Genomic DNA, 25,764 nt, shown 5'->3' with positions numbered 1-25,764 from the left:
GTGAGAGTCAATCCTGCAGCGAGTCAGGGAATGGTAGCCTGCATGCATGTAGGAAGCTTAAATGTGGATGAAACATGTCACAAATCAACGTCCACTTTACATCACAGGTGGCGCAGAAGTCCCCAGTACAGACAGCGATGCCCTTTAAATTGAGGATATCACAGAGGACACTGAGGGAGAATTACATCTATCCCCACAGCCAGGACCATGAGGGCAAGCTGCCGCACCAGCGGCCATTCCACCACCTGCCCCTGTGGACAGTGCCACCTCTGCGCCAACAGGCACAGCAGTACCACAGCGCATGACTCAATCACCAGTGGGGCTGACAACACCAGCAGCATCACGCCGACAAACCCGCCGCCCTGCGGCTATGAGGAGCCAGTCAAGTGGACTGGTGAGGGAGCAGCGCAATTACACTTCCCGCGCTGGCAGGGGACCAGTCGTGCGGCCAGGTGGGCTCTCTATTGAGCGCCGTATGCTCCATGTCCATCAGACACAAGCCCGTCATCTCACGGCTATACACCTCCAGCTAAACAAGACCGCCAGGAATGTTGGTCAGATGTCAGACCACATGGAGAGGATGACAGCTGCTATGGAGGCCAACACCCAGGCCATGTACAGCCAGCGGGACCTCAACCGGCGCAGACACGGGCTGCTGCTGACCCGCCTGTCAGCATACATGCGGTCCAATTACATTATTGGCAACGCGACCTCCCAGCTCTCGGGACGCTCCTTGGCCATGCAGGTCCAAATGGTCCAGTGCTGTCAGGATGTCGCGAGAGCTCTGGAGCAGGTGACAACAGCAGTACAGGGCATGCAGGCAACTGGCCATGGCCAGGCGGGGGGGTGACGACACTAGTGAGGCTACTTCCAGCCATAGTAGCCAGTCCGTGCCACCGGTGGTAGCACCCCGCCGCAGCAGCAGGCCCTCTACTGCCTCACGGCCGAATCAGGAGCAGGATGTGGAAAGGAGATTGGGAGCATCTGCCCGGAGGGGGCATTGAAAATTTGAATATTACCATGAGGGGCCATGCTGCTGCTACAAGCATGCCCTCCTCAAGAACATGGGAAATATGATGCAATATGTCAATCATGTAACAGTTTGGGGAATCCCCACTTTATTGTGCTGTAACAATAACAAATATTCTGTCTAACTCAATCTGACTCATGTCATTATTACTATTGTCATGCATGAGTGAAGTAATGGGTGTGGGGAGTGGGTGCACTAGAAATAGTTCATGCTGATTTGGTTACGGCGCCTGTGTCCTTCTGCAGGATTCTCCCCGCGTGCGTGACGCACATGTGCAGGTGGTCAGTTATCCCCTTCCGACTCACTGCCAGAGATGTCTACAGGTATCCTGCGCTTGGTAGCAATGTCTTGGAGGATTGCACACATGGCCACGATGCGGAAGCAGACCTCTGGCTTGTATTTGATGGCCCCACCAGTCTTGTGCAGTATGCAGAATCTGCTCTTCAAAAGGCCAAATGTCCTCTCAATGCAATTTCTTGTGCGTATGTGTGCAGCATTGTAACGCCGTTGCCGTGGTGTTGCAGGGTTGAGGTATGGGGTGAGGAGGTACTCACTGAGAGCGTAGCTGCTGTCACCTGAATGATAGGAGCAGAGGGTTGTGCCTGTTCTGCGCAGCTGCATTATCACAGTGTACTATTGTGGGGCATGTGTACTTACCTAGTAGGTGTCCTTCACCAAAGTCTCCCCTGGCAAGTCGTGTGTGAATGCCGCTGTGCCGGAATATGAAGGAGTCATGTGTGCTTCCCGGGTACTGTGCCACTATGTCCGTGATGATTGTCTTAGCATTGCACACCATCTGGATATTGAGAGAGTGGTAGGACTTGCGGTTGCGATACATGTATTCCGTTTGTGCTGGTGGGCAGATGTGGATGTGGGTACAGTCAATGCATCCTATTACATGTGGAAATTGTGCTATGTTGTAAAATTGTAGCTTGGTTTCATTCAAGTCCTGTTGGCTGGTGGGGAATGAGATGTAGTGGTGTAGCCGGGTCAGCATAGCCTCCAGGAAACTCCTTAGGCAGCGGGACATGGTGGGCTGGGATATCCCCCCTGCAACAGCGACTATCCCCTGGAAGCTTCCGGAGACCAGAAGGTGCAGGCTGCACAATACCTGGACATGTGCGGGCACAGCATTGGTCCTCCTTGTTGGGTGCTGCATCAGGGGGTCTAGGTCCCGGATCAGCTTGATGATCATTGCCCCATTCAGGCGGTACTTAGCGTATATTTGCTCCCTGGTTTGGCCCAGAAGGGTGACCCGCAGGCTGAATATCCGCTCCTGGATCCTACGTCAGTTCCGTGCTGCTCACTGTAGCCTTCGCCGCCTGACCACCATGTAGAGTCCTGGCATTGTGAGAGTCCTCATGCTCCAGCTGCATATCCTTAAGTGTGTTTGGTCAGGCCTGCACCTGTTGGTGGTTTGTAAACGTTTTTTTTTAAAGTTTTTCTTTTCCTTACTGGTTACCACCTGGTTTGGGTTCTCCTTAAATTGCGCGTCGCAAATTGCGATTTTCGGGATTTTCGCATTCTGCGATTTTTCATGAATAGCGATTGTTTTGCGATTTAACAGATGAATTCGCAGATTCCAGGGTTTCTCGCTATTTCAGAATCGCAAATGGGCTTCTTCCAGGATTCTGTGAATTTATTTGCGAAATCGCAAGTTTTCTTTAGCGAATTCGCATTTTTAGGGATTACACTGTCATGAATTCCTTTTAATCAAATTGCGATCGCAATTGCTTATTCGCAGCTATTGCGATCGCAATTTGGCTTCATGAATCTAGCTGATAGTGATTTGGATATCTACTGAACTAGAGTTTAAGCAGGAATAGAACATTTCAAGATTGACCACATTCCCAGCCAAGATCAGAAAAACATCATCAACATGTCTTTTTCAAAGTGTAATTTTTCAGCAATTGGGTTTTTGGCTGAAGGGGATGAAGATGATCTGCAGAGCGCCGGGTCTTTCCCAGGTTTAAGAAGTAGGACAATCACGGCTTCACGGAGGGTAGGTGGGAGCTAGCTCTGTTTCATCGCTTCCATGTACATTTCCAGGAGGCAAGGTGCCAGGACCTGTATGTATGTTTTACAGAAGATACCTCTGTATCCATCTAGTCCAGGCACTTTGAAGCCATCCATGAAGTCCATGGCCTGTTGGATCTCCTCTACTGTGAAAGATTCAGCTAAATATTGCTGATGTGCCTTAGGGCCTCCGTTGCGACCACGTGACCTACCCCGGAAGTATGCTAGCAGTTATATACATACCGCGCTCGCCCATTCACTGTAACCGAGCGGCGGAAGGTAGACGTAGGTGATCAGCCTTTTCTTATGACTACCAACTAATATGTTGCTACGAGTAAAGCACCTCCCCCCTGCTCGCTGAAGTCCAACTAGAGTATTACTCCAGTTTTTGTTGGCACCCTACATTCTAGGAGTGTCTTCCCAGAGGAATATTTTTTCATCTGGATGACCAAGGATTTAGGACAGGGTGCGTCTTTTAGGGGACCCACACCTCCCACTTCCTTGTTTTGGTCCTGAAGAATACCGGGGATCACCCCAAATGGTAGAAACATGTTGACCAACACATAGCAGAGATACGTAGGTCGTAACTCCCCTCCCAGTATCTCACCTTTATTTTTTAATATTGTCCAGTTACCTTTTTATTAAAATCTATACGAAGTATTAACCAGGACAATTTTAACACTCACACCTTTTTTTGTCTGCAACCCACACCTCACTACCTGCTCCACTGTAACTCAGGTGTTGAAGCACACCCAAGAGACGCTAGGCCACTTGGGTGGGCCCCGATGATGAAGCAAGTCACCACTAGGTGGTGAGTGAGGGGTTTACTAACAAAGGAACAGTGTTTCCTAGTCTGGAAAAGCCTTCATCTCCCTCATCAGGTAATACTCCTTCAATTGTTCTTTATAAAGATTGACCAGGGGATCAGGAGTATTCCCCGTCCAGCATCCAAGGACGAAATTCCTTACTCTCTATATGTTCTAGATAGTGCCTTAGGGAGCCACACCATTGCAATCTGCCAAAGGTATTGCAACTTGTACTGGTCATCCGGGGATACCTTGGTGGTGTAAAGGTCAGTGTAATATGCAAGTACTGCAGATTGGATACCAGTGGTATTAGTGATAAGTGTGCAGGCTGATCAACTGATAGCGGAGATGTATGATTACCCACAGGAATGCCATAGTAGTTTAGCCAACGTATACCCGGGTCTTTCCCCCTTACTGTATCTCCTAGCTGCTGCATATTTCCCCAGGTATTCAGCTTCTCTCTCAGTGGCCTCTCGAAAATCATCAAGCAGAGTTGCGGCTTCTGTAGATAATTTGGATTCTGCTTCCATGTCAGGGCTGTCAATTGGTCCTCGATTTGGGTCAGGGTGTTGCGAAGGTACCATAGTAGCCCTGCATTCCTACAGATACATACCCCTCTGGCGTATGTTTTAAAGGCTTCCCACAGTGTAGGCCACAAGCTTACAGTACCCGTATTAATTGCAAAATATTCCACTATGGCAGCACAGAGTTCCGAACAAAACACCTCATCTTGTAGGTTCGTACTTGGGAATCTCCATGGCCTTTCAAACCCCTCAGACCTGGGGATTAGCAATTTAAGTATTATAGCTGAGTGATCCGATAGCATATGTGGAAGATGTGATATGGAGGATACTCATGGGAGAAGGGTGAGGGTTAGTAACCAATAATCAAGACGGGTCCATGTGTTTTATTGTGAGGAGTGGAATGTGAATGCAGTTTGGCGGGAGTTACGCTGACGCCAGGCATCCACCTGTGGAAATGCGTCACAGAGCTTCTGGAGTGCTCTCCTCATGCAGGGCTTTGTGGCTGGGGCATTTGCTGTGCTGTTGAGGTCTGCCTCAAGTAGAATGTTAATGTCTCCTCCCATGCAGATTTAATCTGCTTCAAGGTTATCCAATTGTGTCCCTAGGTGAATATAGAATTCCGGGCTGCTTGTTTTCAGGGAGTACACACCAGTAGGACACAGTGCCTCATGAGTTTCCCCACTACTATTAAGTACCACCCTTCAACATAGGTATGGAGCTCCTGCAGGTGGAAGGGTATTCATTTGTGAATCAATATGGAGACCCCTCTAGCATATGAGCTATAATTAGACAAAAAAAATGTGGTGGCCCCAAGCCGTAGTAAATGTTTGTGATATCTTGGGAGGCAAGTGAGTTTCTTGTTGGGAGTCTACATGGTGGCATAGTAGGTAACGCATACCTTTATGCCTTTATGTTGGTTATTAGGCCCCCATATATTCCAGGTTACCAGTGTGGTATCTTTAAATGGGTTCATGTTAGCAACTCTTGTCATGTTGTAAAGTAATGGATATAATTGTGGCATAGGACACCTCTCCAGCAACAGTAACAGAATTGCAAACGGTCCCAACATTGAACAATATCCTGTTCCCCACCTCCCCCTCTGATCCCCAGAATTTTTTTCCAAGGACACCCACCCAAAACCATAGCAACTGAAACAGTTTCAATTATATTCCAGCAAGCGTGATCAGTCTGAGTTTGTGCATAACCACACCGGGCGCTGTCAGCATCTCGCCAGGCTTCCCTCAGCGTTACAGATTTGTAGTCTAAGGAGAGGCATCAGGGTTCACCACATCCTGAGTCCATAACTAGGTTTTGGCATTTTTCCCCTGGTACCTGTGCGGTTCTCAAAAAGTCTCCAGGCATTAGCTTGGGTGCGTCCCCTCTGAAGCGTGTCTTATTTATGTTGCCGAGCTGAGGATCATATCAGCATCGCCCTTTGCATCCAGCCACACGGCCCTCCATAGCCCAAAATCCAGACTGGAGTACGGCCATAAGGGCGTAAATTCCAGCTGGCTGTGTCATGGATGTCTCTGGCTCACTCCCCCGCGCCATTGCGGGTTTCAGTGTAGTACTTGAGGCTTTAGTTTTGTCGAATGTTAGACAGCGTTGTTTTGGGTCTCCGCACACCATAGTACAGGCCCGGTAGGTGATGGGGAGGGGGTCAGTGCTGGGGGGCAATGTCCTGCAAGGTAGATCAATAGTGAAAATAGACGGAGATGCTGTTAACTGCACTACCTGAGCCCTAGCCGCCTTCCAGGATTTCTGCTGTCCCCTTTCCCAGGGGGGCAGAGCATCAGGATCCTGTGCAATGTTTCTCTGTCTGTCTGCTATCAAGGGTCATTCATCCCCTGTTCAATCAGGCTGCACATCTAACCTCGGATAAGTCCGCAGTGTGATATTCTTGGGCGGTCAGAGTATTTGTGGAACAGCAGTCTCAGACACACATTTTCAAATGTGAGGAGCGGATAGGGAGGGGATAATACATGTGCGCACCAGAACTTCACCATGGATGGCACAATCGCGGCAGCCTAAGCGGATGCAGCATCGGAGGGTCAAGGATGTGTCCCGGACCGGCCTCACAGACAGGCTGCCTTACCCCCACCAAAGGCCAGGCCCATCCCTGGCACCGCAGGCTCAATGCAATTCAAGGGCAATGTAACAGCCCAGTCTCAGCAAGTGTTCTAGGCAAGAGGCAACAGCATGAGGTAGTGTCGGTGCAAGGCAGCCAGCTGCGGCCCACTCAGCTGGCTCCCCAGGCACATCTATTGCCCATGTCACTGCGGGGCCTCTGGGAAGAAGGCGGGCCAGGCTTCACTCTTCTGCGGTGATTGTCAGCAGTCTCTTGGCCCTCCAGCGCTGACAGCGAGACTCACGTCTCTCCTTTTGTTTAGTTTAGTCTGCCCTGTTCCCATGATGCACTGGGCCAGGGACAGACTGATTTGCATATAGCCAGGTTCTGAGCTGGGATGGGGCAGTGAGATAAATAACGGTGATGGATCAAGCCCTGATCTTTGGACTGGGTAAGAGTGGTCTGTTTAACTCAGACACTCTGTTCATCACCACCCCCTTTTCTAAATCGTTTTTGGCCACTATAGGTGTGGCAGGGTATACTCAGACATGAGTCCCTTTCTCACTGCTCCATCAGGATTCAAGCAAGCCGGGCCGAAGAAGGCTGAAATGCCAGAAACCGGTCCCCGGTAGCTTGTCTCCTTTCTGGTGAAGAATTGGCTTGGTAGTTTAGTCTGCCCTGTTCCCATGATGCACTGGGCCAGGGACAGACTGATTTGCATATAGCCAGGTTCTGAGCTGGGATGGGGCAGTGAGATAAATAACGGTGATGGATCAAGCCCTGATCTTTGGACTGGGTAAGAGTGGTCTGTTTAACTCAGACACTCTGTTCATCACCACCCCCTTTTCTAAATCGTTTTTGGCCACTATAGGTGTGGCAGGGTATACTCAGACATGAGTCCCTTTCTCACTGCTCCATCAGGATTCAAGCAAGCCGGGCCGAAGAAGGCTGAAATGCCAGAAACCGGTCCCCGGTAGCTTGTCTCCTTTCTGGTGAAGAATTGGCTTGGTAGTTTAGTCTGCCCTGTTCCCATGATGCACTGGGCCAGGGACAGACTGATTTGCATATAGCCAGGTTCTGAGCTGGGATGGGGCAGTGAGATAAATAACGGTGATGGATCAAGCCCTGATCTTTGGACTGGGTAAGAGTGGTCTGTTTAACTCAGACACTCTGTTCATCACCACCCCCTTTTCTAAATCGTTTTTGGCCACTATAGGTGTGGCAGGGTATACTCAGACATGAGTCCCTTTCTCACTGCTCCATCAGGATTCAAGCAAGCCGGGCCGAAGAAGGCTGAAATGCCAGAAACCGGTCCCCGGTAGCTTGTCTCCTTTCTGGTGAAGAATTGGCTTGGTAGTTTAGTCTGCCCTGTTCCCATGATGCACTGGGCCAGGGACAGACTGATTTGCATATAGCCAGGTTCTGATCTGGGATGGGGCAGTGAGATAAATAACGGTGATGGATCAAGCCCTGATCTTTGGACTGGGTAAGAGTGGTCTGTTTAACTCAGACACTCTGTTCATCACCACCCCCTTTTCTAAATCGTTTTTGGCCACTATAGGTGTGGCAGGGTATACTCAGACATGAGTCCCTTTCTCACTGCTCCATCAGGATTCAAGCAAGCCGGGCTGAAGAAGGCTGAAATGCCAGAAACCGGTCCCCGGTAGCTTGTCTCCTTTCTGGTGAAGAATTGGCTTGGTAGTTTAGTCTGCCCTGTTCCCATGATGCACTGGGCCAGGGACAGACTGATTTGCATATAGCCAGGTTCTGAGCTGGGATGGGGCAGTGAGATAAATAACGGTGATGGATCAAGCCCTGATCTTTGGACTGGGTAAGAGTGGTCTGTTTAACTCAGACACTCTGTTCATCACCACCCCCTTTTCTAAATCGTTTTTGGCCACTATAGGTGTGGCAGGGTATACTCAGACATGAGTCCCTTTCTCACTGCTCCATCAGGATTCAAGCAAGCCGGGCCGAAGAAGGCTGAAATGCCAGAAACCGGTCCCCGGTAGCTTGTCTCCTTTCTGGTGAAGAATTGGCTTGGTAGTTTAGTCTGCCCTGTTCCCATGATGCACTGGGCCAGGGACAGACTGATTTGCATATAGCCAGGTTCTGAGCTGGGATGGGGCAGTGAGATAAATAACGGTGATGGATCAAGCCCTGATCTTTGGACTGGGTAAGAGTGGTTTGTTTAACTCAGACACTCTGTTCATCACCACCCCCTTTTCTAAATCTCCTTTTGTGGCAGCAGGCTTCCGGCAGGTCCAGTCCCAACTTAACTCACCCTTGAGTGTCGGCAGTCCTCAGTTACCTCAGGACACCGCATCTGCTTCTTCTCCCTTTGCAGGGCTCTGATTGGGTCCAGGCTCAGCAGCCTATTCATCGGCTCTCCGCAAAGCAGCCCCTCTCCGCAACCCTGTCCCTGTGGGGCTCACACAACTACACTACAGCAGGCCCCTGGATGCACCTCCAGGCCTCAGAGGGCATGCACAAGGTGGAGCAGGTCCGGAGCCGTCTTTACTTCAGCAGTGTGCTTCATGCTGTAATCAGCAATGTTGTATGATACTGATTGTGAGGATGGCTATGCAATAGTTCAAGAGTGGTAAGGTTTACTGGGGATGCCAGCAGAGCTGCAAGCCTACACGACCATCTTGGTGAGCAGCTTTGCTATGCCCCGGCAAAAGAGCTATTTAAACTAATTAACTCTTTTGCAAAACATGCTAAAATTCAAACTATACCCCCTCTATCTGACTCCTGCTGTAATTTGCTGGCTAAGTATTTTATTGCGAAAGTCAATAACATGTATACCACCTCTGCAGAGAAAGCACAGCATGGTAAGTCCTTTGATTGGACCCTTCAGGACAGTGTCTGAAGATGAAGATCTGTTGGCCTTTCCCCATGTTGTGGAAGTAGACATAGTAGGGTTAATGAAGACAGTGACATCAAGTTCCTCATTAGACCTCACTCCTCTCACTGCCTTTATGTAAGGGGGAAATGTAATCTACAGTGTTCTAGAGGACATTTTGAATCAGTCACTTCCGAGTGGCCTGCTGCCACCTTCTTGGAAAACATGTGGTTGATAGGCCTTTGTTAAGGAAACCTTCAATAGACCCTGCACTAGCAGAAAACTATAGGCCAATATCCCTTCTACCAGGCATACGTAAAGTGCTGGAAAAATTTGTTAACCAATACCGGTCTTCATTTCTGGAAAACTATAAGGTACTTAATTTCACACAAACAGGTTTCCATCCAGGATGCAGCATGGAAATGGCTCTTTTAGCTTTTATGGTAGAGCTGAAAAATATTATTTACCAAGATGGATCAGCTGCAGTTGCATAACTTGATCTGAATGAGGCTTTTGACACCAAATCACACTCCATGAATGGACTAGAGGAGTCTGGATTGACCAGCCTAGCTCTGAAATGGCTTGCCTCTTTTCATGACAACAGACGTTATTCAGAATCACACACTCTAAAGTGTGGAGTGCCTCAGGGCTCATCACTAACTCCTACTTTATTAAATTACTATGCCCATCCTCTGGCAGAGATTTTGCACTCACACAGGTTTTTGATAGTGTCACATGCAGACACTCAGAATGTCATCTCACTTACCCCTGACATAGCAGCAGATTCTAACCAGCTGAATGTATGCCTAAATAAGGTAGCACAATAATTGTCAGCCTGTTGCCTAAAGATTAATGAAGACAATACTGAGGTATTAGTAGTCAGAAATGACCCTACTCGCTGGGCCACCTAGCATTGACCAGGCTCATTTGGAGACCATTCCATCCCCAAATCAGCTATAAAACATTTGGGGGTATGGCTTGATAGTAAGCTTATCCGGGAGACGCAGCTAGGAAGCTAGCTGCTATTTCTTTGGTCTGCTGAGGACACTCAGAAAATGTTGAGACGGTTACCTTCTTCCGCTCGGAGAGTGGCAGTGCAAGCATTTGTACTATCACAATTGGATTATAGTAATTCGCTTTACCTTGGATGTCCTCAGTATGTTATAGGAGGACTTCAAGTGGTACAATGTGCAGCTGCTCCAATATTACTAAAGTTACCTAAACATAACTTTGGATCCGATTATGAGTTTGCAGGTTTCACTGCCATACTTCCACGACAGCGGTCCCAGGAAGAATGCTGAGTCTGCGGTTTTCTGCCTCTCATAATATGATGCATGCAACCTGAACCTTCAATCGCCATTGACAGAGTGTGTCCTGCCTGACTCGCTGTGGACTGCAATGTTGGTGATGCGTACTTCGTCGAGGTCGTGGCTTCCCACTGAGCCAATTACAAAAACACAGTTGTACTGGTAATCCCTTTGTGGTTGTTCCTCGACGGCGGTAGGCCATCACCGTATGCTCTCAGCAAAGGACCAGAATAGTGGCCATTGGAAGGATACAGCCTCGCTCGCTAGTATCTCCTAGTGAACTGAGTGTAAAGTGCTTGCTCGTTAATGCGCGCTCACTCATTAAAAACAACATTGTCTTTAAGGAGCTTGTTTTGGAGAAGAATCCGACATGGGTTTTTATTACGGAAACGTGGGCCAAGGACTCCTCGGGTCCAGACCTTATTGAAGCAGTCCCTGATGGGTACTGCCTGACTCGGCACGACAGAGTAGGCCGGGTCGGTGGTGGATTAGCCATCCTGCATAGGGACAGCTTTCAATGTCATACTATGCCTCTATCTGACCCCAAGGATGCTATTCAGGTGTTGTATTTTTCATTACATGACTCCCATATCTCTCCATTTAACGGGATTCTGATCTATCGTCCGCCCGGTCCTAGAGCAGACTTTAGCTTAAAACTGCTTCAGTTCCTGGAGCCCTATTTTGGTCGGGAGAATCTAACGATTCTGGGTGATTTTAATTTTCACTTAGAGTTATTGGAATCTCACGACACTTCCGTGTTGCTGGAGGCACTGACAGCATGTGGACTCACCCAACTGGTGAAAGGACCCACACACCGAGCTGGTCACACGCTTGATGGGATTTTCTCTAACGACCAGAGACTTTCAGTTATGGTTCCTTTCTCCCTCTCCTGGTCAGACCACCTGGCCGTTCCTTTCAACGTGGCCTTCCCCAGCCAGGAAAGTTTCTGGAATGTTCCGAGTACTTTTGAAGTACGCAGGAATCTTAAAAACATCGGGGAACATTCTTTTGACCCATGGATTCCTAGTCTGTCTTCTATTTGGGAGATGGATCCCTCTTCGGCGGTGCCGCATTATGATAACACTCTTACAGAGGCCTTGGACGAACTGGCGCCGGCTCGGTCCTGTTATTCAGCCAGGAAAAGACCATCAGCCCCTTGGTTCTCTGAACAACTCAAACTCCTTAGGCAGGAAGTAAGGAGACAGGAGCGTCGATGGCATGCCAGTTGGGATCTCAAAGACAGGGAAGCTCACAAAACCCTGCTCAAGAGATATAAGTCGGAAGTCATCGGGACCAAACAAGACTACTTTGTGGCCCTGACTTCCTCCCTTTCATCTCCCAAAGAGCTCTTCAGGATCGTGGACTCTCTCACATCTCTCCAGGTCCCCGATCCTGTTGTTCCATCTCAGGAGCTCTGTAATGACATAGCTCTCTTCTTTCAGTCCAAAATATCCGACATCTATTCTTCTTTGGAGTCACAAAGGGTTTCAACGGCTGAGCCTCCGGCTACTGCGGTCCCGGATGTTTCCTCGGCGGAGCCTCCCTTGGCCGGTTATCTGGAATCTTTCCCTCCGCTCTCCCTACAAGATCTTGACATACTGCTTGAGAAAACCAAGTCAGGGTCTCCGCTAGATGCTTGCCCTCTTAAGATCATGAAGCAGTGTAGAGGATCTCTTCTACCCCCCTTACTTGGGATCATGAATGGGGTTTTGAGGGAGGGCGTCTTTCCACAGCAGTGGAAAAATGCTGTGGTGAAACCTCTTCTTAAGAAACCCTCCCTAGATCCCGGGGTTTTAAAATTTTTTCGCCCCATCTCACTGCTCCCGGCCCCTGCAAAGATGCTTGAGTCCCATTTAAATGGGCATCTAGCTGCCTTTGTGGAGAATTCGGGCTGCCTGGACCCTTCCCAGCATGGTTTCAGGAGGGAATATAGCACCGAGTCCGCCCTCACCCTGGTCCTCGACTCCATCCGTATGAGTGTGGATGAGGGTCGGACATCCCTCCTGATCCTTCTGGACCTCACGGCTGCCTTCGATACCCTATCTCCCCGTATCTTAACATCGCGATTGGGTGAGATTGGGGTCCGGGGGGCAGCCCTGGGTTTGCTCTCCTCTTTTCTCGATCATAGGGAGCAGAGGGTAATGCTGGGAAAATTTCTATCTCCATCCCTGTCTGTGCAATGTGGGGTCCCTCAAGGGTCGGCGCTTAGTCCCACCCTTTTTAACATCTATGTGACCCCCTTGCCAGACTTATTAGATCTTTTGGGATGGAGGTAGTTTCCTACGCGGATGACACCCAGATCCTCGTGTCTCTCTCCCAGTCAACTGAGCTAACGGCCTCCAGATTTAGATCTTGTATGGAGGCCGTCAGCCAGTGGATGATTTACAATTCACTGAAATTGAATGGGGAGAAGACCGAGGTGATGGTGTTCGGCGGAAGGGAAGATATTTGGTCCATGGAGTGGTGGCCTGACTCGCTCGGTCCCTGCCCTAAGCCTACCTCCTCGGCTAAAAATCTCGGGGTGATGATTGACCCTACTCTGGACATGCGCCAACAGGTCAACAGGACGGTATCTACCTGTTGGGGTATAATCCATGTCCTCAGGAAAATTAGGAACTACCTTTCCCTGCAGGCAAGAAGGCAACTTGCTGTCGCCCTTTTGGGGTCTCGTCTGGACTACTGCAATGCGCTGTATGCTGGACTGAATAAAAGTCAGATGCAGCGCTTGCAGGTAGTCCAGAATGCGGCAGCCAGATTCGTCCTTCACTTCCCCGACGCTCTTCGGCCACGTTGGCCAGGAAGCAGCTGCACTGGCTTCCGATAAAGGAGCGGATTGTCTTTAAGTCCATGTGTATGGTCTATAAGGCCTTGGCAAAAAGTAGCCCTACAGGCATTGGAGCTATCTTGACCTATTACAACCCTGGCAGGAACGTCCGCTCCTCCAATCATTTTCTTCTTCACATCCCTCGCATTCGGAAAGCCAGATGGGGTGGTAGGGCTTTTTCCCTCTTGGCTCCTAAATGGTGGAATGACCTTCCATTAGAGCTCAGGTCCCTCCCCTCCCTTCAAACTTTCAGAGCTGCCCTTAAAACACGCCTCTTTGTCCAAGCGTATAAGTAAGCGTATGAGTGCTGCTTTCTGATCTTTTTGTTAGGCGCCTTGACACCTTCGGGTTTTAGTTTGCGCACTACAAGATGCATAATAAATAAATAAATAAATACAAATACAACACAGCTGACATCCATTGGCCAAGTGGAAACACCTGCAAATCCCACTTTAAAACACACTACATCCCAGACCAGGATCCTTTGCCTCTCCACTGCAGCACAGCAAGACAGAGATCACACTTTTTTGTTGAGATAATGCAGCACTTTTTCCTTATGCCATTTAACACTCACCCCAAACTTTTGTTGCATTTTTTCCTATTATACGTTGGTGTTTTTTGTCATTGTTGCTTACTTTAATTTAGAGTTATGTCATTTAAAAAAATCTACATTGTTCAGAGGCTGAGTGGATGAAATCATACGATTAGAGCCACAACTGTTTTGATCCAAAGTCCAACATACCCTTCTCAATAGGAAAAGGGAAGTGTGGGACAGAATAGTCAACATACTGAATGCTGTAGCTATCACCCTGTACACAAAGGAGGAAATAAGGAAGAGGTGGAAGGACCTGAAAGGGAGGTGCATTCCCTGGCATCCAAAACAACATCCTGGAGCTCCAGAAGAGTGGCACTGGTCCTCCAACTCTTTCCCTAGGAGAAGAAGGTATTGGCCATCCTGCACTCTGAAAGCTTCCCACAAATACCTAACGGAGTGGATTCTGGTAAGCTACACCTCACTAACTGTCACACCACTTTATTGTCCTGTATGCTCCCATCTCAGGTTTTACCATGGTGGATCAGAGTATTTGATTGTCAGTGTCAATGTATATTGTTGAATATAAGAATGCATATATCAATCTCCATTACATTCCACATTTGGGACTGGTGTCTGTAAGTGTATCTCTATAAAATCATCATGTGTCAATATGTAAATGTATGGGCAAGCCCAACTGCATTTTGACAACAGGTATGTTACACCAACCATTTTGGAAGTATTGGCAAGTAGAGATTGAAATGACTACAACTACCATGAGGCCCGTTTTCTGTAACAGAAAACAAGATGCAATAGTGCATTTTCACATTCTCATTTATCTGCCATATTACAACTGATGCTTACTTAGCATAAAGTTATTCATTTGGCAAGTGTTGGGAAGTAGGTATTGAAATGTCTACAACTACCATTTGGCCCTGTTTCAGTAACAGAAAAAAAGATGCAATAGTACATCTGACCATTCTTACTTGTGTGACATGATTTTAATTTATCATAGACTGAGCAATCTACGTACAATGCTCTATTCAGAGATATGTCTGTCTACTTAGCTTGATGTTGTCCTGGTCTCCTCAACTGAAACTATTAATGGCATGAGTGGCACCATACAACAGTGTACCTCAAATATTTGTAAAGCTAAGTCAGTTTATTAGAAGTGGCAGTCGTCCCACTGACTCTGCACTGCTCACATGATGACTACTGTTAAATATACAACCAAGTTGTTTGTTCTCCAGTATTGTACACAACTAGGCCTTGGAATGGTCGAATAGGCATGTTACTTCTCCACCGTGTTGGCTTAAATGTTTGTGATATGTCATGTTCATTCCTTAATCTAAAATGCAACATATCAGCACATCTAATGAGCTTCTCAATTCTAGAACAAATATTGAATGTCTCCAAATGACTTATGAACACGTTCAAAACCCAGAATGATGTCACAATAGTAATGCCGATCTGGCATCGCACTTGGGCAGAGCTTGGCCACTGATCAGTCTCCCACTCTACTCCCGGATGAAGCCCTCAGTGATGACAACACTTCTGAACATGTGCACATGGATCACAGTCCTGGCACATCTGGGCAGCCTAGGCAGACTGCAACAGTGAGTCTCACTGTGCCCAGACCAACACCTCCTACCCCAGCTGCAACACCCCAGTCAACCCCAGTCCCCCCAACCTGTGTACCTAGCATGGTCACTGCCATCTTGTGCCTCCCAGTCCTGGAATCCGAGGTAAAAATCAACAGCCCAATCACAGAGAAATCAGTAACCAATGGGAGATAGCACCTTTCATCAAGGGCATAGGCCTGTGAGGGTAGGGGTAGTGGAGGCCAGGGAGAGTCAGGTAACTGAAACCACTCATACCCAGGCCGCCATTGGCCAAGTCTTAGGAGCTTATCAGTACTTCCAAGATGTGAAGAGCCAGGTATTGACGGAAATCTGGTTGATGAAGCAGCTGCAGAAGGACATACGCAATGAGATGAAAGCTCACAATTCCAACATGGCCTCCCTAATTAGGCTGCTGCAGGACATTCACAAAACCCTGAGCAGGGCATTTCCACCACCATCTACCTCTTTCTGTGGTCAAACAACATCAGGCCCAACATCTGCGGCAACCACAGGAAGGGAGGCCCATTCCAGAGGAAGACAGGTCTGTAGACAGCCCTGTCTCTGCAGCAGCAGATCCCCCCTCAGTCGCTAATGGGGACATCCATGAAAAAACCAAGGAGGTGCAGATGGCAAAACACCCACCACTGCCAGCAAGAAACGGCTACCTTAATTTCTTGTAGTGTGTATAGTACATTGTCTCTGTGGACTATTTCTGGACACTTTTCCCTTTCTGATGGGACTAGTATTTTCAGCTTTGGAGTTCAGACAATTTTCATCTTGTTGGAGGGTGATTTTTTAGGTGGTGTTATACCACCTTAATTTGAGCAGGGGTGCTCTATCTAAGAAAAGGAAATACACATGTGAGATGCCGGAACTGAATCAGGAGTGGCACTATTTCAAGAAACAAATTCAAACAATAAATGTCAAAGAGACACATCTCTAGTCAAAAATAACTCTAAGCAATCTAGTAAATAACAAGTATCAAATACTTATTCTAGATGAAGAGCAAAAATATGCAATCTAATTAGACTTAAAATCAAGGCAATGCAGAAGAGAGAGGGAGAAAATTTCAAAAAATAACAAAGCATTTGCAACCTTAATCAAGAATGCTAAATGAAAACAACGGTTAACCGGGGAGCACACAAGCACGTCGTGACCCAAGAGTGTCACGGTGCAAGGTGGTCCATCGAATGTAATGTGGGCAGCTCTTTTATATTATTTTAATAACAGCACTGCTAACCACAGGTCTTGATCATGACGCATGTTTGACCGTCAATCATAATGAAATTGAACTTTTACCGACAATGATTTGCATCACTTCTTGGAAACTTTTATTAAAAAGCGGAAGATTATAAAGGGTTAGAGGTCATTTTCTCATGCCATGTTGCTTGTCTTGGTTACTTGAAGCTAGCAGAAAATCAATATTATAAAGAGATTGAAATATTGCAACTTGCCCCCACCCAAATATTACCCTATTGTGTTCCTCTTAATTAGAGATGTTCCCTGTTCTATGGTTTTGCTATATCTCAGTGATTGCCAGAAGAGAAGTACACATCGAGGACAACATGGGAGTGGGGCCTCGGTGACTTGTTTACCAAAAAGACAGTGAGCTGGTGCTCGTGTCCTCTGCAGGGAAAGATGTCTTTGTGAGTTTATCAGGGAGACATAGGGTCTACCGTGTTCAGCAAATGTTTGAGACAGCATGATCAATTTAACAAATTTCTACATGCCAGCTGGTGGGGCCATATGAGGGTCTCATGCTTCAGGAATGGGCTTAGGTATTTATATGGTAAAACTAGACCCTGCTTCAATCTACAACAATGATTTTATTCATCATGACTGACTATTTCACTTTTTTTTTTGTTATGTTTGTTTTTAGACAATGTTTCTCTTCACCTTTATCATGTTAATAAATACACAAGTAACAAACGCATTGTCGGCTGTAGTAAATCTCACATCTACCAATGTATATATGTACTCCCATGTGAACTTTACAATGCCAGAATAAGCTACTTGTGTAAGCATGGATATGGTGCATGTACACAATGTTTAGCTAAAGATCACAAACATGTCACACCAACATATACATACAGGTATACTGTCTTATAATATCTTTATTCCATTGTTCCAGTCACAGGCTTGCATGATGTTCGAAACATAGCAAATCAGGCATGACTCAAATATTCTGTGTTAGTGGTCTTATTTCAGGTGCAGACCTTAACAGCGTAGAATGAGGGAATACATCAGACAATTTCCTATAGAATAGGCAAAATAACTTGGTCTATGTTATCAGTTGAAGCCATATTACCTACCTCACAAGAAGAATTCTACACCATTTAAACAAATAAACAGACACATGGCAGTATAAAAGTGTCTGATCACAGGGTCATTCCAATCCAGTGTTGTGCATCTGGTGGAATGTCACAAATAAATGTCAGTGATATGTCACAAGCACTTTGGCCTACAATGAGGAGAAACATCAGCAGCTTATACACAATGAGGATCTAGCCAATGTGAAAAGAGACTAGCATAATTTGAGGCCACAACAACATTTTATTGGAGCCCATGATGGCACACATATTGCATTAGGACCACCACACGACAAGGAACAAGACCAATAGAGTCCTCTTGACTTCCATCCAAAAGCTGTGCAAGCTGTCTTAGCATAGGTTTTGTACACCCAAAGACAGTGACAGTCCTTCCCAGGAACAATCCATGTCCTCTTAGTACGCCCAAACAGCATCATATACCTGCTAATGTCACAACCCTTAAATGCCCAAATGAAGATGCCATGGTGAAGGTACCGAAAACAGACAAAAACAAAGAGATTAGCTATGAAACCATGCATATGACACAATTCACATAGTCACATACTGGAGTACACGGTCCATGACAGCAATCTAAGCTAAACAAATGTGTCAAAACCTTCCTCCACAAACACCTTTCACCAGAATTTGCCAGACCTTTAGCTTCCTAATATTTTACCTAAACATACTCCTCACATCATCACAAGAGTTGCTGTAAACAGTCAAAGTCATAACATTTCACAAAAATGCTTACACTCATGAAAAGAATTTGTCGATGAGATTTTGACGCAAGTCAGCTCCTTCATCTTGGACACAATCCCTTGGAATTTCATGATCCTCACCCGGTCGCACTTCATGGTCTCCATCCTCTGTGATGTAAGCGAAGTTCCATTGCAGGGTGATTTTGTGGAGCATGCAGCAAGCTGCGCTGATTTGACACACCTTCCCGGGTGAGTAAAGGAGGGCTCCCCCAGTCTAGTCCAGACATCTGAATCTTGCCATTGGGACCACAAAAGCCTGCTCCACTGGCCATCATGTTCTTCCATGAGCCTCATTGAAGGGGACTTCCCCTGGCGCAGTTGTATTCCTCAGTGGTGCCAACATCTATGGGCTGATTGGGATATGCTGAGTTTCCTGGATGGAAGACAGAAATAGGTGCAGCAATATGTTGCACACTTTCTGATCTTACTACCTGACATCACCTACACAAAGTTAGGACAGATCAAACTTTCCAACAAGCCAGGCCCTCTCTGGTAGTAGTTTTGACATCAGCTGGGGTATGGTACTGTTTTCCAGTATGATGGAATCATGGGCTGATCCTGGGAATCGGGCACAGACATTTGAGATATACAAATCCATTAAGCAGACACATTGCACTTCGAGATAATGAAAGTGCTTACTGTTACAGTAAATTTGTTCCCTGCCTTGTCGTGGTTCTAAGGCAGTATGGGTGCCCACAGTGGTTACTTGCACATGTAGGGTGTGGCCAAATCCATAGAAGTCAATCTTTACATTGGCTCAATCCTCACAACTGAGGAACTGGATGTAGCTGCCAATGTGTCTCATTATTGCTGAAAGCACATCTTATAGTACATCACTGAAATTGGTTGCGACATACCACAAGATATAGCTGCAGTGTATTAAAAGGCACGTGTGGTCAAAAAATTCAATACTGCCATAAGTTTCACATAAGAGGGATAAGTGTGGTTTTTTTATGGAAGGAGATCACGCTTCAACTTATGACATGAATCCTGTATTGTTTGCCTATCATAAGGAAGCTTCTTGATAACATCCCTTTCTTCCATGGTCTGAAGGTCTGGAATTGGTGGTACACTGAAGGCTGTCATTTCCTCCTCCCTCTCCCAGGGTGCCTATGCTTGGAGTGAAAACAGTGTTTTAACATTGTCCTAAAATGTCCACAGCAACATATGTGAAGAGTCACTCAAAAGTAATTTGACAGCACTGGTACAGAAAGCCTAACACATTACCCACGTGAAAATGGTTTACTGTCCAACATCCACCAATAATCCCCATTATGACCTTCACATGTGTCTGTAACATAAATGTGCAAATTATTCTTTCAGAAATGTATTCTTAGCACAGTAGTTCAAATTTCTGGATATTTTAGGTCAAAAATTACCAACCGTGGTGTACAGTGCACCATACACATTTAAAGTTTATGCACAGTAATCCAATACACAGATAATGTGTGTTATGGGAATCCTATGGCAATGAAGTAGTCCATATGTAAACATGTTAAAACTCATTTGGAGTGGTGCTGGCGCTCTTCACAGTCATCAATAGTAGTAGTTCCGACTGCTAAAATGATGGATGTCTGCCCTTGCATATTGGGCATTGGGAACCTACCACCGCCGAAAGAAGTCGACCGTGCAATAGGTAGTTTCATCCACAGCAGACACAGCCATAGGCTAACATTGGTGATTGTGATTGTAGAGGGCCAATGGCTGTGTCCTTCTACGCCGATGACTGCCTAAGTGGCGTACATGTACACCGTTGTTTGAAAAATAACTCACTTGCCTCCTGACACTGCTGCTGTCAAGACCTCCTCCACTTTAGCAGTCGTGTGCCACCTCTCAGAGCAACTATGCAAGGCCAAACAGGTGAGAGAGCCAATGCCTTCCCTCTAGATGTGCTGGAGAAACTGGTTGAAGAGGTCCATCTCCTGTATGGCCAGCACTTTGGCTCACCAGAGGAACAGATAACTATCTCGCATACATGTTATAGGATTAAAATTAAATATTCATGGTTTATTCACATACCAATAGTACCAACCGAAAGGTCTTTTGGTCAATTTCAGGATAATTCACAAACACGTGTAGGAGTACATAAAAGACAACTGCAGTGGTACTACTTCATGTAATCATACATGCTTTGGTGAATCATTACCAAAATGCCCACAAAGTACTGTGCAAAGTAACTATGCCTGGGAGTCATTTTAAATGTGCCAGAGTAATACAAGTATTTTCAGAATTCCACATTACTCTCTGATTCAGTTACCAATAATTACACTATTATGCCATCTTGCATAATAAGAGTAATTTATTTGGGAAAATTAGCGCAGAGATAAAGCCCTTGTAAATATGCCCCTTAGTGCTTCTGAAAGAGCAGCTCTGAAACAGAAAGATTTAAACCTTGCTCACTGTTTCTTAACTGTACTATCTGAATATAAAACACTAACTCAGAGAAATATTGGGTTACATTATTCTACTTTGCACCCTGCATGATTATAAAACATGCTCTGAACCAGAAAATACTTTCATTTTACAGCCCTAGTTCTATTAAAGGGAGAGGTACTGCTTTAAAAAATGTTTCCTATTTGGGAACATGTCAGGGAAGTGGGCATTGATCGCTTGAACTACTCGCTGCTCTCCCTGAGGCCATCCTGCATGATCCCCAAAGGAGGTACTGTACCACTAAGACAGCTTCATCTTTTTGAATCAGGTACTGATAGAATTGGGAGTCTCTGGTTGGCACAGGTAGGTACTTGTGACAAGTAAGGACCCTCTCCTCTAGTCAGGATAAGGGGATTACACTCCTAAAATAACCCCTGCTCCCCCCCCTCGGTAGCTTGGCACGAGCAGCAAGGCTTTGTTTCAGAAGCGTTGTAAGTTAAGCATTTGTGACCACATACAGTAACCCAGTGACAACACTACAAATGGAAACCACACAAGGCTTTATATTAAAAATAAGTATATTTTATATAGAGTTACCACAAGACCAATAAAAGACAAAAAGAATCCACAGTACTATTAGCTTTCAAGAGTTATTGTTAAAAAGTCTTAATCAAGGTTCTCTGTGAGTCGGTAGCCCGGGCGGACTACAGGGTTGTTGAAAATAACAGTCTAGCAAATCCAGCAGACCGCGTCAGTACGGGCCCACTCAAATGTCGACAGACTTAGTCACAGTACCTTTTACTTGGGGCGGCAGGTACAGATTTGGAAGCCGGTTCCGGTGATCATCGCGGTGCAGAAAGGAAGCGTTGCAGGACGTATTGTCTTGCGATGCGGTGCAGGCAGCGGCCCATTGGCAGAGTCGGTGGATCCAAGGCTGCGTTGCAGGGCAAGACGGTGCTTCGATGCGGTGCTTGCAGCTTGGGGTGCGGCGAACAAGCCGGAGTTAGGGAGCTGGCGTCGATCAGTCTGGACAGCGGTGCCAGTCAGGCAGTGCGTCGTGAAACGTGCGAGGCGGTGCCCAACTCCGGTGCGGTCACAGGACTCGAAGTCAGCAGCAGTGACCGCGTCGGTGTAGCGAGGCGTTACACGTCGCAGTGTCTACAAGTCACGGTGCAGGCTACGGCTCGGTGACGGAGTCAGGACGGAGTCAGTGAGAGCAGAGCTTGCATTGTTTGAGGCGGACGTTTGCTTGATGCGGTGCCTACGGGACATCGGGCCGGTTGTTGGAGTTAGTCACAGCTCCCTGCTTCTGTAGCCACTTGTTTCCAGCAGCAATTCACAAAGGCTGGTGAAGTCCACTGGTCCTGGGACTTCAGTCAGGGGGCAAGCTCACTTCCAAGCCCTTGGAGATCTTTGCACAAGTTGAAAGAAAAGTCCACAAAGTTCTTTCTCCTCTCATTGGCAGTCAGTAAACCACTGCAGGCCAATCCCCCAAGCAGCACTTCAGCTTGGGAATAGTCTCTTCTCAATTTCTTCAGGTTCCTTCTCCTCAGCAGAGGTTTCGTCTTGTAAATCCACAAGTGATCTAATTTCATGGGATCAGGGTCCCAGTACTAATACCGCAAAACCCTTTGTTCTCTGAGGGGAGAGGGGCCTGTGCCCAGTTCAAGCCAGTTCTGAGGCACTCTGTTTACCAGACTTCTCCTTTCCTTTCACGGCGCAGGGCAGGCACATCAGACGCCCCACGGGAGGTGGAGCCAGCATTGTGGAAGGCAAGTACAGTCCTGGAGCACTTTGTTGACAGTCTTCCTTCTCTTCTTTCAGTGTGCAGGGCAGAGACATCAGACTAACCACATGGGGTGGAGCCAGCATTGTAGATGGAAGGCCCAGCCCTATTCAGGTCCCAGGTGCAACTCCTCGCTCCCATCTAGATGCAGATCTCCCTATTCACCACCGGGCTGCCCCAGCCTGACTCTTGAAATTCCCTAGCCCTGTCACTCCCAAAACCAGACAAAGGAATACACAACCTCGTAGAGGCAGGCTCAAATGTTTAGGCAAGCAAATACCTACTTTCTAAAAGTGGTATTTGCAAACACAGAATATTAAAATAAACTTCCCTAAAATATGTATTTTATTATTCTGAGTCCAGGCATACTAAACTCGGATTTCCACCATGTTCTCTGAGTCTGCTAGGATTATAAACATGTAACAATCCAGCTGCCCATTCTGGCCTATGGAGACCAGGTAGCCTTGCAATAGTGAAAAACGAAAATGGCTGTAATTCACTATTAGGACAGGCCACCCACAGAAGGGCTGTTCCTACCTTATGCTTACAATGCACCTTGCCCTTGGGCCTACCATAGGGGTGACTACTAGGAATAAAAGGGAAGGTTTAGGGACTGGCAAGTGGGTCAGCATAACAGTACCAAACTGCACGCAGGCTCTGCAATGGCAGACCTTAGACACATTTTAAAAGGTCGCTTCTGTGGGTGGCACAATCAGTGCTGCAGGCCTACTAGCAGCATTTCGATTTACATGCCCTTGGCACACTCAGTGCACTGTACTAGGGTCTGACAAGTAAACCAAATATCCAATCAGGGAACCACTAATCAATACATCAATTTACAGTAGGGAGCACTCACACTGTGGCACTGGACAGCAGTGGCCTCAGTGCCCAAAGTATCTAACACCAGCAAAAACACATGAGGCAACAGTAAAAATGTAAGGGAGACCCATGCCAATGGTGCCAGGTCTAACAGGTACGTACCCATTTTGAGAGGTTGTACATTTTCAATTGGTTGCGTTAGGAATTGAGGTCACAAACCATTGATACTTTCTGTTAGGGGTCGTATTAAGGAAGGGCTTGGGAATTGGTATTCAGAAAGGGTCATAAGTTCTCTTTCATGAGTCAGAAAGGGTTTATTACATTCCAGAAGGAGGAATTTCGGTGGAAAATTCTGATTCATAGGCTTTTTGATTGCAGAAAACTTTAATATATGAAGCCTAATCTTCCTTTAAAGAATAGAAGCATGTGATGTTGAGGAAATAATTTTCTTTGGACTAAGCTCTAAACCAATCTAATAAATGTTAGCTTTTTAGAACACAGGCACAGTCCTGCATGCTCAAACAGTTGTGACCATATTGGAATCCTTAAATGTATGCAAATGTTGTAAATATGATTTTAGTCTTTCTTTAGTGTTGATTCATTACAGGCTGTTAGAATGATTCTATGACTTCTGTGTTGTGACTTCATCCAGCTGACATTCCAGCCTTGGCAGTTGGAGCTTGGTCAGCTGGTGAGAGAGCCTTTTATTCTGTGCTGCAATTAAACAGATGAAGCTTTACACCACAAAAACTGCGTGGAGTGATTAGTACAGCTTACAACATTTGGCGAGAGTTACTGATGCTGACCAGAGCGACAGAGGCTTGATTGCAGTGGAAGACTTATTTATTCGATAATTTACAGAAAACGAACGCTCATCACCAAGGAAAGAATCCACGTTGTGCAGGACATGTATCGGAGCACTTTATAAAACTTGCGGTGAGATAAACTTAACTTGTATCCAGCGTGATATTATTAAAATCGCTGCGCGAGCAAAGTTTCATCAAGGTTCCTGTTGCCTAGTTACCGCAACGCTGAGAGCGCAAGCCAAGCATTCTCAAGATTACTGTTGCTTAGTTACCACAACGCTGAGCACGCTGAGTAATGGAGCTTGCAATGTGTGATGTCTGCAGAGGCGAAAGCTTGAGGTGAGGCTCGTGCACAACGATTCAAGCAGGTGATAGCGCACGTTGAGAAGATTGACGTATAGAGAGAGTCAGCAACGTCGTGCTGCGAGGTGACGTCAGACGGTAGCGGACGTCTTGACTGACTGTCACCGAACTGGAAGATACAACGAGCGACATCGTCGAGTGAGTAGCGGCGATAAAGTCGTTTGTTACCTAAGGTGGAGGATTCTACAAGCGTCAAGTGTACAACGGTGATGCGCTCACCTTATTCTGGAAATTCAGTGTGCTGAAATTCGCCGTGGGAGTGACTTGTAGCTTCAAGGTGACTGTTGTTTTAACAATCAGTATCCTGTTGTCTGACAAAGCATTTGAGGTTGTATTGTGATAACTGCAACCTGTATCGGAGGAGCACGCGCATTGGAGGAATGGACATCTATTGGAGGGGGGAGATATATATTAACAGTGTATATATTGTGTTTTGGCATAATGTGCTTTTGCTGATGTTTATTGTTCTTTGTATAGTTGTTGCATATTCATCTAAGATAACTATCCAGAGTCCAGTAGACTTGGAAAATATTCTGTGAGCGTAATGGCCCAACAATTTAATATAGCTCTCCCATCTCAATTTCTAAGTGAACCAGGTAACCCTCAGATATCATGGGAAGATTGGATAATTATGTTTAACAACTATATTGAAGCATTGGATGGGGAAGGTTTTTCACCCAAAAGAAAGAAAGCCATTTTGATGACCACATTAGGGAAGGAGGGTCAAAGAGTATTTAAATATCTTCCTCAAGTTCTGCCAGCCAGTGGTCAGTCGTCATTAGATGAATTTAAGGAAGCGGTCTCAAGATTAGAAATTCGTTTTGCTAAAGAAGAAAACCTGGTTATGAACAGGTACAAATTTTACATGAATAAACAGCGAGAAGGGGAATCCATAGATGATTTTGTTGCTCGGTTACGTGAACTATCTGTAAAATGTAGCTTTGGGCAGATGACGGAGGAATTAATTTGTGACCAG

At 46.5% G+C, this 25,764-nt stretch overlaps 1 pseudogene; it reads left to right on the top strand.

Moving 5' to 3' along the window:
- Positions 1-370: 370 nt before the first annotated feature.
- Positions 371-25,289, top strand: LOC147722589 (uncharacterized; annotated as a pseudogene).
- Positions 25,290-25,764: the final 475 nt, after the last annotated feature.

The sequence above is a fragment of the Lissotriton vulgaris genome, chromosome 4_1 (genome assembly GCF_964263255.1).
Source record: "Lissotriton vulgaris chromosome 4_1, aLisVul1.2, whole genome shotgun sequence".
Taxonomy (NCBI): domain Eukaryota; kingdom Metazoa; phylum Chordata; class Amphibia; order Caudata; family Salamandridae; genus Lissotriton; species Lissotriton vulgaris.
The sequence above is the reverse complement of the archived record's forward strand: the minus strand, read 5'-3'. Positions and strand labels throughout refer to the sequence as shown.